Consider the following 14,160-nt stretch of genomic DNA (forward strand, 5'->3'; position numbering starts at 1 on the left):
CCTCTCAGCCCCACGAGTGTCCAGCCTTAGGGCCCATCCATCTGTGCGTCTAGATGTGTTCAATCCAGGTTGCATCACAGCCCCTGAACGAATTTGGTAACATATTCTCTCTGTGTCTTTTTTTTGTAATTTATTTTTATAATGGGGTATAGCTGATTTTCGATGCTGTCTTTCTTGCACATTCACTTGATTCACTTACAGAGAGACATCCATAAATTCTTTTTCAGATTCTTACCAGTCATATATACTGTTTTCTGGTGACTAGAGTGTGCTGAGTCCAGTTCTTGAGCTATAGAGTAGGTCTTGTCGATTACCTATTTGGTCTTTGGAACGGTATCTCTGTTAATTTCAACCCTCTGGTTTATGTCTCACCCCACCCCACCTTTCCCCTTTAGCAGCCATAAGTTTTTTTTCTAGATGTGTGACTCTGTTTCTGTTTTGTAATTTAGTTAATGTGTAGCCATTTTTAGATTCTACCTATAAATGATATCTTATGCTGTGTCTTTTTGTGTCTGAGTTATGTCACTTAGAACAATCGTATCTAAGTCCACCCGAGTTGCTGCAGCTGGCCTTATTTCATTGATTTCATGGCTAATATTCCATTGTACATAAGTACCATAACTTCTTTATTCATTTTTTCCTTCCAAGGACATTTATATTGTTTCCAAGTCGAGGCTCCTGCAAAAGGGCTGCACTAATAGTTGAAGTTCCTGTGTCCTATGGATTTATGGTTATCCCGAGATATACACCCAGGACTAGTATGCTCTGTAGCTCTATTTAAAAAAAATTTTTTTTTGCCAGTGTTTGGTCTTCATTATTGCACGTGGGGTTTCTCTAATCGCAGCAAGTTGGGGTTACTCTTTGTTGAAGTGCATGGGCTTTTCTTTGCAGTGGCTTCTCTTCTTGCGGAGCACAGGCTCTAGGCGTCGGGCTTCAGTAGTTGTGGCACACAGGCTCAGTAGTTGTGGCTCACGGGCTTAGTTGCTCCGTGAGCATGTGTTATCTTTCCAGACCAGGGCTCGAAGCCATGTCCTCTGCCTTGACAGTTGGATTCTTAACCTCTGTGCCACCAGGGAAGTCCCTGTAGCTCTATTTTTTAGAATTTTTAGGAAACATCATACCCTTCTCCAGCATGGCTGTTAGCAATTGACATTCCCACCATCTGTGTAACAGGGTTCCCTTTTCTCCACGTCCTCTCCTCCATTTCTTGTTTTTACACTTTGTGAGGATGGCCATTGTGATTGGGGCAAAGTGCTACATCTTTGTAGTGTTGATTTGTTTTTCCCGCATGTTTGGTTGGCACAAGGGCGTGCGGATTTACACCTGTACTCCCTTTTTGGCCAACTGAATCACAGGCAATGTTGAGCAGCTTTCATATGCTTTAACGGCAAGTCCAATCTACATCTTGCAATCTGGTTCCTGCAATTCTGCCTTGTTTTCAAATCCTTTTCAGTTACTTACATCAGTTACTTACTTAACGTGGACATTTTTCCACGATAGCTGTCATTTACAACCCTGCAGGCGTTGTGGATTGCAGTGCCCCTGAGCAACCGTCTTCAACTTGTTTCTGGAACCGGCCACAAAGTGGCAGGATCGCTTCAAGCCCCATTCTGGTTACAGGGGCGGCCTGAGCCTTTGGGAAATTCCTCTTCCTGATGGGAAATTAGAGTGGCATGTGCTGTCCGAACACGTAGAGCTTGTCTGTCATTCCTTCCCCTCATTCCCTTTCATCCTCCGGACAAATTCCAAGCCGTGCACGACCGGCTGTTGAGTGTGCTGACTTCCCCAGGTGGGGAGACTCTAAGGAACGAGGCTGAAGAGGGGACCCCTCTCTCAGGACATGTGGAGATAAGGTGAGTTTTCCAAACTCTTCCTGCCCATCCGGGCCCCCACCCTCTGGGGTTCTGTCCGGACACCGCGGGGTTTCCAGCGGTGCGGGGCTCTGGCACCGCCTTGCAGGGAGCAGCCCTGTTACCCGCGCCTGCAGCGCCGCCTGCTGGTCTCTCCGTCCTGCCGTCGGGCACAGTCTTCACCTTCCCCGCTGCCTCGGATGCTCTGTCTCCTCGCTGTCCTGTGATCAGCCCCTCGTCCCCACCGCCATCACCCCCAGCTCCACAGCCCTCCTCCAGCCTCAGGGATGACCCAGGACCCTTCCTGGGCTCCCCGCCTGCCCACCCTTGGTCGGTGTCCTCAGTCCACCTGTGCAGACAGGTGAGGATCCCCTCCAGAGGCTCCCAAACGCTTCACCCCTACATCCTCCCCGGGGTCGGCCCGTGTCCTGTCGGGATGTTCCACCCTCACCAAGCCCCCAAGTCCATGGCAAGGGCAGGCATCAGGGCTGCTGCGTGCACTGCTGTGCGTCCTGCTGTATACACAGGCATGACCCTTCCCCAGGGTGCATGCAGGAAAGGCAGCCTTACCTCGGGACATGGGGAGAGGGGCTGCCCACAGGGTGGACGTCAGCTCTCGGCTCACCAGGCGAGGGCAGCCGGGTTCTCGCTCCTTGGACCCTTTCTCGCCCAGCCGGACCATGACCCGGCTTTGTTCCCACCCCTGTTGTCCCTCCATTGGCCTCGCTCTTGTGAGCAGAGCAGGGCAGTGTGGTCTGTGGTCACAGGCTGAGACACACAGACACTGGCTGACCCGCGTGCTCCCATGCTGACCCCACGGAACGGGCACTGCACCAGGGCCTGTGCGGTGTGGGTTTGCCTGCCCACTGAGAGGCCGGGCCTCTGTCCTGGCTCCAGAGGTCACCTTGAGTCTGACGGGAGTGTCCGTGCTCCATGGGCCTCGCTCCAGACTGGTCTGTGCTGACGGCGTGATACACGGTGGGGCTTCCTGGGTCCCCCGGGGGCTGTAGGCCAAGGTCAGGCACATGGTGGTCCCCACATTGACGTGACAGACCCCAATAAACCCTGCATTTCAGGACTCAGGTGGGTTTCCCTGGGCTGCCACAGCTGAGGAAGCTGGACCCTGCTCGTCCCCCTGTCCTCGCTGATTTTAACTTGCATCCTTCACCATAATAAAACCTGAGTATAACATCTTCAGGGAATTCTGGGAGCCTCCAAGAAAAAAGAAGCCGGGGAGGGGGTCTCTGGGTCCCCAGCTCTGCAGTTGGGGGCAGAAGTCGGTGGGAAGGATCTTGGGGCCCTGGAATCTGAAGGGCCCCCCTACCAGGGGAGGGGTAGGAGACCCTGGGTGGTAGCTACGCTGAGTCCAAAGCCCTCCTGCGTAGGAGGCTTCCTAGCCCCGGATATTGAAGCGGCCGGCTCCCTCCTCCCCTCTGCCTGCAGGCCTGGTCCCTGCTCTTGAGAGATTCCCTAAGGTGGGGTCCTGGTGCTGGAGGTGCCCCGACGCTGTGGCCTCCTGAATCTCCAGTGAGGATAACGGGAGTGTGGGAAGACCTGTTCACAGAAAAGGAGCTTCTCCCGGAACAGAGCCTGGGTCTGCTGCCCCTGACCCCAGGTGCACTGGGGCAGGAATGTGAGAGCAAGGCTCCCTCCCCTCCCAAGACACACAGGACACATGGGCGCTGGTGGCTGGACTCCCGCACAATATTAAAATCTCCCACGCAGGCCTGATGGGTGAGAGACACTATTTAAAGACTATTAATGGGGGAGGGGGACCCAGGGAGTGAGGCAGATGTGGGGAGAGTTGGAAATCACCCAAGGACAGGCTCTCCCTGCAGCGATCCCCCAGGTGAGCCCAGGTGGAAGTGGACCCATCAAGTCAGAGCCCACATCCTGGGTCTTTGGGGGACAAATAGCCAAGCACCCCCAGTACCTGCCTCCACCTGCTGCAGTTAGGGCCTGCCCTGTCTTCTTCACGGTCAAGTTCTCACCCATCCCAGAAGCCCTCTTGGGGGTTGATGTGATGGGGATGTCCATGGCAGGACTGGAGGGTCTGTGGTGGGCTGGAGGTCACGTGGCAGGCAGGAGGGCTCCCACCGATCCTGCCGGTCCACACCTCCTGGTCATAGGTCCGCACAGAGTCCACCAGGCTGTGGATGTGGTAGAAGGTGCCAGGGACCGGTCCAGCCCATGCAGGTGTCTGACCACCGAGTAGTCTGTGTGGAGTATTCCCAGGGAGCCCGGGCCATGCTCGCACCCTCCCGGGAAGGACACGTCAGCGTGGTCCCTGGAATGACCGGGAGGTCAGCCAGAAGCGCCCCCCACCCAACCTCACTGTTACCACAAGAAACAAGAGACAACTCCATGCAGAAAGACAGAACATCACCAGCCTGATGCTGTCCTGAGGAAGGTCGGCTGGCATCTGGGAACTGGGTGCTATGGTGGGTTGAATGGGGAGGTCCCCCCAAAAGTTATGTCCACGTCATGGCTCCCAGAATCTGAGAAAAGAACCTTATTTGGAAGTAGGGTCTCTGCAGGTATAATTAGTTATGGATCTGGAGATGAGGTCATCCTGGATCCGGGTGGCCCTGAATCAGTGACAGTGTCCTCCTAAGAGATTAGAGGAGAGACACAGACACACAGGAGACACCACGTGAAGATGGAGGCAGAGACAGGAGGGATGAGGCCACAAGCCCAGGGACGCGTGGAGCCCCCAGAAGCTGGTAGAGGCGGGAAGGACCCTCCCCTGGAGCCTCCGGAGGGAACGCGGGCCTGGGACACCTTGACCTCAGACGTCTGGTCTCTGGGACTGAGAGAGGACAGGTTTCTGTTGCTCTGAGCCTCTGTGGTCGTTTGTCACAGCTGCCCCGGGAAGCTAATGCAGCTGGTGAGCAGCTCCCTGGCCTGATCTAAACCCTCCCGCCTCCCGTTAGGGGCAGCCCCCTGCGCCTGTGCTGTTTGCACAAACCACGTGGCTCGTGCTGAACCCCGGGTCCCCTTCTGGGCACCGGCATTTTGGAGGGTGAGGGAAGAGCACACCACGTGACCAGCCCCCAGCCGGGTACCAAGCCGCTAATGAGCTTCCCTGGGGGGACAGAGGTGGGGGTAACTGTAATGGTTCTGCCCTTGTCGCTGGGGGAAGAGACACCCTAGAGACCCTCGAGGGAAGGAGGGGGCATGAAGGGTCACGAGGTGACCGGAGCAGGGGCCCTCCCCCCCGGGCATCCCTACTGTGTGCTGTGACCCATCTCAGCTGTGAGGACACAAGTCACAAGCATGTGCCGGCTCCTGTGAGCCTCCCAGTCGGTACCTGAAGGTGAGGGCGGCCCTGCAGACCCCAGCCCTCTCCTCCACGTCTAGTAGGTGGAAGACCCACTTCTCCTTGCCATTCCAGAAGCGGTTCTGGGGCTGTCCTGGGAGGGCTTCTGGGGTTATGCAGGCTGAGCCCCTGTTGCTACGCCCCCACTTCCCCACAAGAGCCTCCAGAGCAAGCTGTTTGCCCTGTTGCCTGAATGACCGCCCACCAGTTTTCTGAGGAAAGAATCGGGGGTTTCTGTGGCAGCGTCCGCAGGCAGCTCTGCATCTGGGCCCACGTTCACATCTTCTGTGTAGACACCGAGAACCTTCCCTGACACATGCCCCCGGGTGACCACCTCCACATGTCGACCACAGGCCCCAGTGCGGGCGTCAGACTGACCACCCGTCTCAGCCTCCTGTTGTTGTCAGAGCTGCTCCAGGCCCTGCTCAAGCCCCGTGCACCCACCTTTCACAGGGCTGTCCTGCACCCACGCCTTCAGCAGGAGTTAACCTAAGTATTTAAGTGAAGGGGTCCAGAGATAAGAAAGGACGCTACAAACAAACAAACAGATGGAACCAGCTGGGACCAAGATGACAATGAGTGTGACCTCCAACCGACCCTGAGTCTCATCACGTGCTGAATTTACTACATCAGCATATTAAGTGACACACCTACTGGCGGCCACGGCTGGACACGAAGGACCAGAAACGGGTAAAAGGAGGTGGTACCCCAGCCCCTTGGAAGAAGCCCCGCCCCTTCCCCGGAAGGCCTCTTCATCCCATCACTAGCCTCCCTCCTCCTCCCTTTGTCTTTACTCTTTAAAATTAAACCTCTCTCTCCAGGAGGGCGAGAAGGCAATCTGTGAGCTCAGTTCCCGCTTCTCCACTCTTTGGCCACTGAGTAGAGCCTGTGCTGTGTTGGTCTCGGCTTTGGTTCTGTTATTTGCCTACTTGAACCCACGTGGAAAAAGGAAACCTTCCCCGCTGGGGCAGAGTGCCTCGCAGGCTGGGGCCCGAGCAGGGTCCACATGACTTCACCTGGGAACAGTCTGTAAGGGGACGGTGGTCTCTGCCCGCGGGGTGGGGGAGGGAACACCTACAGCCACAGCAGCGGCTCCGTGGACGGCACGGCGCCTCATGGGCCTGGACCGTGTGCTCTCGTCCCCCCACGCCTGACACCCCCTGACAGTCGTGACGCGGTGACACTGGCTGCTGGGCGTCCAGTCAGGCGGGACCAGAGGCAGCACCTGGTGCCAGGTGAGACGTGCCTTTTCACGGGCAGGGGACATAGGAGATATTAGGACTTTGTGTCTAGAAAACAAACCAAGCGGCTAGAAGGTGATCTGAGCCGTGGACTTGAAACCCACGTGCGAGGTGAGGGCTCCCACTGGACACTGGCTCGGGAGCTTCCGCACAGGCGAGACCACACCCGTGCTTCCCGCCCGACCCCTCCAGGCCTCCCTGTGGGCACAGCTGGGCCTGCGCCCCTCAGGCTTCCCGACCCATAACCTGGAGGGCTGATGCTGGCAGAGCCTGGGAATGCGAGGGGTCCCTCCACCAACGCTGCTCGGCCCCTCCTGCCCAGTGCTCAGGGGAGGGAAGCCCCGTGGAGTCTGAGGCCCGGCACAGGCGAAGCTTGCACGCCCCCCCCCAGCAACCCCGGCCCCGCCCTGCTTCCTCAGGCCCACCGCCTGCCCCTCCCGGTGCCCGCGTCCCACCGACCCCCATTCCCAGTGTGGATGTCCACGTGCACAAGGTGCTCCGTGTCCTGTTCCCACATGGGACACCCCCATCCCTGCTTCTCCCTAATGACGGCCCGGACCCCAAATGTTCTGGGCAGGAAGAGGGCCGAGGAGGACGCCGGCCTGTCCCACCTGCCTCCCGGGGGCCCAGACACGGGGCTCGGGGCTGCTGGGCCTTGAGGTCTGGATGCTCCCAGGTGTGCGGTGAACCGGCCACTGCCCGCTGGAGCTGCTCCTTCCGAGACGCAGGAAACAGGGGCACCCACCAAACGGAGCCCGTCCCCAGGCTCTGCTGCAAGTCTGCTCGGCTTTGCTCTCCCCATCCTGAAGACAGACCTGCGGGAAACAGGGCCTGCGATTCCCATACTGACGGTGTTCTGTTGAATTTCCACTAGACCCCTTCCTACCCTGTTCTGAGTGAATTACTAGTCAGTCCATGCTACCATCACCCCAGGAGCAGACCAGGAAGCTGAGGCTCCCAGAAGCCAAGTAATCCAGCCAGAAGCACAGCTGTGGGACCACGGAGTGGGGTCTGCACCCGCCGCCCGCCCAGGGGGACTGCCCACTCCCCACAGCTTCCACGCCTGCTCCCTTCACCCCCTCCCGGGGCCAGCTCACAGAGCCTCCTCCTGGGGGGACTCACTTACCTTCTTCTAACAGGATCCGTCTCACTATCCTGTTCTGGGATCACCCGGAAGCTTGTCACTGAAGCACGATCAGCCTCACGTCACCAGGGCAGCTTTCCTGGATCACACTCACCACCTGCACGTCCACTCCCAGCTCAGACCCAGAAAGGCCCCCTCGGCCCCGAGCCCCATGGCTCTGCCTGGGCTCCCAACCCCTCCTGCCTGGTCCGTCCCTCTCATGTCCCCTGCAGCGTCACCAGGAGCTCCCACCTGCCCCAGACAGGCTGTCTGCTCTGTCCTAGGGAAGCCTCCGTGGTGTCAGGTGGAAGACACAAGAGGTACCCGTGGGGCCTCCCTCATGCAGCACAGTGGCCAGCACCTGCCTACTGACCTCATCACTCTAGATGGACAGGGGTTCAGGGGGCCCGTGGCATCTCCCGGTTCTCATTTCATCCCAGCACTGTCCACAGGGAAGTTGCTAAGCAACTCTGTGCCGGCTGCACAGAGAGGACGCTCATACACACGCCACACCCCCCCCCCCCCCAGCACACAGGGCCCTCGTGGTCAGGCCCCTCCCCGGGTATGGAGCTCACCTGGGCAGGAACCCAGCAGCCCACGGGGCTCTCGTGGTCAGGCCCCTCCCAGGATATGGAGCTCACCTGAGCAGGTCCCCCAGCAGCCCCCCCAGGGCCCTCGTGGTCAGGCCCCTCCCAGGATATGGAGCTCACCTGGGCCGGCACCCAGCAGCCCATGGGGCTCTCGTGGTCCGGCCCCTCCCAGGATACGGAGCTCCCCTGGGCAGGTACCCTGGCAGCGCTGGACACACAGGAACTGTGCACGTAGCCCTCATTGCAGAGCACCCCCAGCCCACCTGTCGGTCAGAGCTGACACAGAGCACCTCAGAGCAGGACCTGAACTAACAAACAGCAGCTCCGGGACACGTCTGTGACCCTCTTCACTCTGTGTGGTCTCCTTCCTCCTGGTCTTCCAGAGGCTTCCACTGCAGCCGGGGCACCAGGCCTCTGTCTCCACCCACCACCACTCCTCTCCCTGACTCCTGGGTTCCTCTCATTAGGAGAGGGTCTTCTTGAAGTTGTCTCCCACTCACGGGCCAGATAAAATGATTAGAAAACAAGCCAGAGCCGCAGCCCCTTGTCTATCCTGACTCAGGAGCCCACACCTGTTCCTTGGACCTGGCCGGTTCAGCAAGGTCCATTTTCTGCAACTGTGAGCCCCTGAGAGGTGATGATTGGCTGGCCTGGGCAGCCTTACCGTGCTGGCCAGCCCTCCCCAGGTGTGCCTGGGTTGAGATCAATATAAACACCGCTCCAGGCAGCAAGAGCCCCTGCAGCTGGGCCTGACGCCATATTCTCTGCCCCGTCAGCAGTGTCGGGGCTGGGCTGGTGGGTGGGAGTGAGGGGCCACGGCTTTGTGGGTGGCCTGGTGTGAGTGGGCTCTGCTGGACTTTCTGCAGGAGTTGCCAAGCTGCTACCTGCTAAAGAAGAGGATGTGTCACCCGTAACTGCCGCTGGAATTTCTCCCCGGGCAGAGGTGAGGAAGGAGAAAAGCAGTGGGGGCCTGGACAGGAGGGGTATCTCAGGCAGGGAAATGGAAAGCTTCCAGAAGAGCGCCCGGGGCCAGGACCATCCTGGCTGGCCTGCAGGCACCAAGTCGGACGGCGTGCTGTCGCTGGTGTGGCTCCACGGCCCTTCCTCTAGGCTTTCAAGTCCTTGTACATATTCAGGTGTTTTACCTGGGAAGGGTGGGAACAGTTCAGCAGCAGCTGGCCTGGGGCTCAGCTCACGTTTACTCACAGACGCCTCGGCACGGTCCCCCAGCTTTGCAATGAGGACGCTCCTTGCGGGGGGGTGCTGCTGGCTGCATGGGAGACGATTCCCCACCTCTGACCAACTTCAGAATTGTCTACCACTGGAGCAAGTGCCCTGATAGGGTTTTCATCTGTATAACTGGTGGGTTCTGTTTTTTTTTTCTTTTTTGGTTCAAGGTAGGTTTTATTCCTCTTTTTTGTACTTATAGATATAAGCATGGAAATAATTCATTCATATAAATACATGTATGTGAAGGGAATAACTTTTTTCCATTTTTTAAAAAAATTTATTTTTCATTTTATTTTATTTATTTTTTATACAGCAGGTTCTTATTGGTTATCTATTTTATACATATAAATGTATACATGTCAATCCCAATCTCCCAACTCCTCCCACCGCCACCCCCCCACGGCTTTCCCCTCTTGGTGTCCATACATTTGTTCTCTACATCTGTGTCTCTATTTCTGCCCTTCAAACCGGTTCATCTGTACCATTTTTCTAGGTTCCACATATATGCGTTAATATACAATATTTGTTTTTCTCTTTCTGACTTACTTCACTCTGTATGACAGTCTCAAGATCCATCGACATCTCTACAAATGACCCAATTTCATTCCTTTTTATGGCTGAGTAATATTCCATTTTATTTATGTACCACATCTTTATCCATTCGTCTGTCTGTGGGCATTTAGGTTGCTTCCATGACCTGGCTATTGTAAATAGTGCTGCAATGAACATTGTGGTGAATGTGTCTTTTTGATTTATGGTTTTCTCTGGGTATATGCCCAGCAGTGGGTTGCTGGATCATATGGTAATTCTATTTTTAGTTCTTTAAGGAACCTCCATACTGTTCTCCATAGTGACTGTATCAATTTACATTCCCACCAATCGTGGAAGAGGGTTCCTTTTCTCCACACCCTCTCCAGCATTTGTTGTTTGTAGATTTTCTGATGATGCCCATTCTAACAGGTGTGAGGTGATACCTCATTGTAGTTTTGATTTGCATTGCTCTAATAATTAGTGATGTGGAGCAGCTTTTCATGTGCGTCTTGGCCATCTCTACGTCTTCTTGGAAGAAATGTCTATTTAGATCTTCTGCCTATTTTTGTATTGGGTTGTTTGTTTTTTTAATATTGAGCTGCATGAGCTGTTTATATATATTGGAGATTAATCCTTTGTCCATTGATTCGTTTGCAAATATATTCTCCCATTCTGAGGGTTGTCTTTTCGTCTTGTTTGTAGTTTGCTTTGCTTTGCAAAAGCTTTTACGTTTCATTAGGTCCCATTTGTTTAGTTTTCTTTTTTATGGCATTACTCTAGGAGGTGGATCAAAAAAGATCTTGCTGTGATTTATGTTAGAGTATTCTTCCTATGTTTTCCTCTAAGAGTTTTATACTGTCCGGTCTTACATTAAGGTCTCTAATCCATTTTGAATTTATTTTTGTGTATGGTGTTAGGGGGTGTTCTAATTTCATTCTTTTACATGTAGCTGTCCATTTTTCCCAGCACCACTGATTGAAGACACTGTCTTTTCTCCATTGTATAGTCTTGCCTACTTTGTCATAGATTAGTTGACCATAGGTGTATAGGTTTATCTCTGGGCTTTCTTTCTTTTTTTTCCTTTTACACCTTTATTGGAGTATAATTGCTTTACAATGGAGCGTTAGTTTCTGCTGTATAACAAAGTGAATCAATTATACATATACATCTATCACCATATCCCCTCCCTCTTGCATCTCCCTCCCACCCTCCATATCCCACCCCTTTAGGTGGTCGCAAAGCACCGAGCTGATCTCCCTGTGCTATGTGGCTGCTTCCCAGTAGCTATCGATGTTACATTTGGTAATGTATATATGTCCATGGCACTCTCTCACTTCGTCCCAGCTTACCCTTCCCCCTCCCCGTGTCCTCAAGTCCTTTCTCTACGTCTGTGTCCTTAATCCTGTCCTGCCCCTAGGTTCTTCATAAACTTTTTTCTTTAGATTCCATATATCTCTGTTAGCACACGGTATTTATTTTTCTCTTTCTGACTTACTTCACTGTGTAGGACAGACTCTAAGTCCATCCCCCTCACTACAAATAACTCAGTTTTGTTTCTTTTTATGGCTGAGTAATATTCCATTGTATATATGTGCCAGATATTCTTTATCCATTCATCTGTCGATGGATACTTAGGTTGCTTCCATGTCCTGGCTATTGTAAGTAGAACTGCAATGAACATTGTTGTATATAACTCTTTTTGAATTATGGTTTTCTCAGGGCAAATGCCCAGTAGTTGGATTGCTGGGTCGTATGGTACTTCTATTTTTAGTTTTTTAAGGAACCTCTATACTGTTATCCCTAGTGGCTATAGCAATTTACATTCCCAGCAACAGTGCAAGAGCGTTCCCTTTTCTCCAGTAAATGCCTCTCCAGCATTTATTGTTTGTAGATGTTTTGATGATTGCCATTCTGACTGCTGGGAGGTGATACCTCACTGTAGTTTTGATTTGCATTTCTCTAATGATTAGTGATGTTCAGCATCCTTTCATGTCTTTGTTGGCAATCTGTATATCTTCTTTGGAGAAATGTCTATTTAGGTCTTCTGCCCATTTTTGGATTGTGTTGTTTGTTTTTGTGATATTGAGCTACACGAGCTGCTTGTAAATTTTGGAGATTAATCTTTTGTCATTTGCTTCATTTGAAAACATTTTCTCCCATTCTGAGGGTTGTCTTTTCATCTTGTTTATGTTTTCCTTTGCTGTGCAAAAGCTTTGAAGTTTCATTAGGTCCCATTTGTTTAGTTTTTGTTTTTATTTCCACTTCTCTAGGAGGTGGGTCAAAAAGGATCTTGCTGTGATTTATGTCATAGAGTGTTCTGCCTGTTTTCCTCTAATAATTTTATAGTGTCTGGTCTAACATTTAGATCTCTAATCCATTTTGAGTTTATTTTTGTGTATGATGTTATGGAGTGTTCTAATTTCATTCTTTTACGTGTAGTTGTCCAGTTTTCCCAGCACCACTTACTGAAGAGACTGTCTTTTCTTCATTGTATATCTTTGCCTCCTTTGTCATAGATGAGTTAGCATAGGTACGTAGGTTTATCTCTGGGCTTTCTATCTTGTTCAATTGATCTATATTTCTGTTTTTGTGCCAGTACCATATAGTCTTGATTAATGTAGCTTTGTAGTATAGTCTGAAGTCAGGAAGTCTGATTCCTCCAGCTCTTTTAATTTCCCTCAAGACTGCTTTGGCTATTCGGGGTCTTTTGTGTCTCCATACAGATTTTAAGATTTTTTTGTTCTAGTTCTGTAGAAAATGCCAGTGGTAATTTGATAGGGATTGCATTGAATCTGTAGCTTGCTTTGGGTACTATAGTCATTTTCACAATATTGATTCTTCCAACCCAAGAACATGGTATATCTCTCCATCTGTTTATATCATCTTTGATTTCTTTCAGCAGTGTCTTATAGTTTTCTGAGTGCAGGTCTTTTACCTCCTTATGTAGGTTCATTCTTATGTATTTTATTCTTTTTGTTGCAATGGTGAATGAGATTGTTTCCTTAATTTCTCTTTCTGATCTTTCATTGTTAGTGTATAGGAATGCAAGAGATTTCTGTGCATTAATTTTGTATCCTGCAACTTTATCAAATTCATTGATTAGCTCTAGTAGTTTTCTGGTGGCATCTTTAGGATTCACTATGTGTAGTATCGTGTCATTTGCAAACAGTGACAATTTTACTTCTTCTTTTCCAATTTGTATTCCTTTTATTTCTTTTTCTTCTCTGATTACTGTGTCTAGGACTTCCAAAACTATGTTGAGTAATAGTGGTGAGAGTGGACATCCTTGTCTTGTTCCTGATCTTAGAGGAAATGCTTTTAGTTTTTCACTATTGAGAATGATGTTTGCTGTGGGTTTGTCATATACTGCCTTTATTATGTTGAGGTAGATTCCCTCTATGCCCACTTTTTGGAGACTTTTAATCATAAATGGGTGTTGAATTTTGTCGAAAGCTTTTCCTGCATCTATTGGGATGATCATATTTTTATTCTACAATTTGTTAATATGGTGTATCACATTGATTGATTTGTGTATATTGAAGAATTCTTGCATCCCTGGGATAAACCCCACCTGATCATGGTACATGATCCTTTTAATGTGTTGTTCAATTCTGTTTCCTAGTATTTTGTTGAGGATTTTTACATCTATATTTATCAGTGATATTGGTCTCTAGTTTTCTTTTTCTGTAGTATCTTTGTCTGGTTTTGGTATCAGGGTGATGGTGGCCTCATATAATGAGTTTGGGAGTGTTCCTTCCCCTGAAAAGTTCTGAAGAGTTTGAGAAGATTGGGTGTTAGCTCTTGTCTAAATGTTTGATAGAATTCACCTCTGATGCCATCTAGTTCTGGACTTTTGTTTGTTGGAAGATTTTTAATCACACTTTCAATTTTGTTACTTGTGATTGGTCTGTTCATGTTTTCTATTTCTTCCCGGTTCAGTCTTGGAAGGTTATACCTTTCTAAGAATTTGTCCATTTCTTCCAGGTTGTCCATTTTATTGGCATAGAGTTGCTTGTAGAGGTCTCTTAGGATGCTTTGTATTTCTGTGGTGTCTGTTACAACTTCTCCTTTTTCATTTCTAATTTTATTGATTTGAGCCCTCTCCCTCTTTTACTTGAGTCTGGCTAAAGGTTTATCATTTTTGTTTATCTTCTCAAAGAACCAGCTTTTAGTTTTATTGATCTTTGCTATTGTTTTTATTTCATTTATTTCTGCTCTGATCTTTATGATTTCTTTCCTTCTATTAACTTTGGGTTTTGTTCTTCGTTCTCTAGTT

Source organism: Leucopleurus acutus (assembly GCF_964270905.1).
Source record: "Leucopleurus acutus genome assembly, chromosome: 4".
NCBI classification, from domain to species: Eukaryota; Metazoa; Chordata; class Mammalia; order Artiodactyla; family Delphinidae; genus Leucopleurus; species Leucopleurus acutus.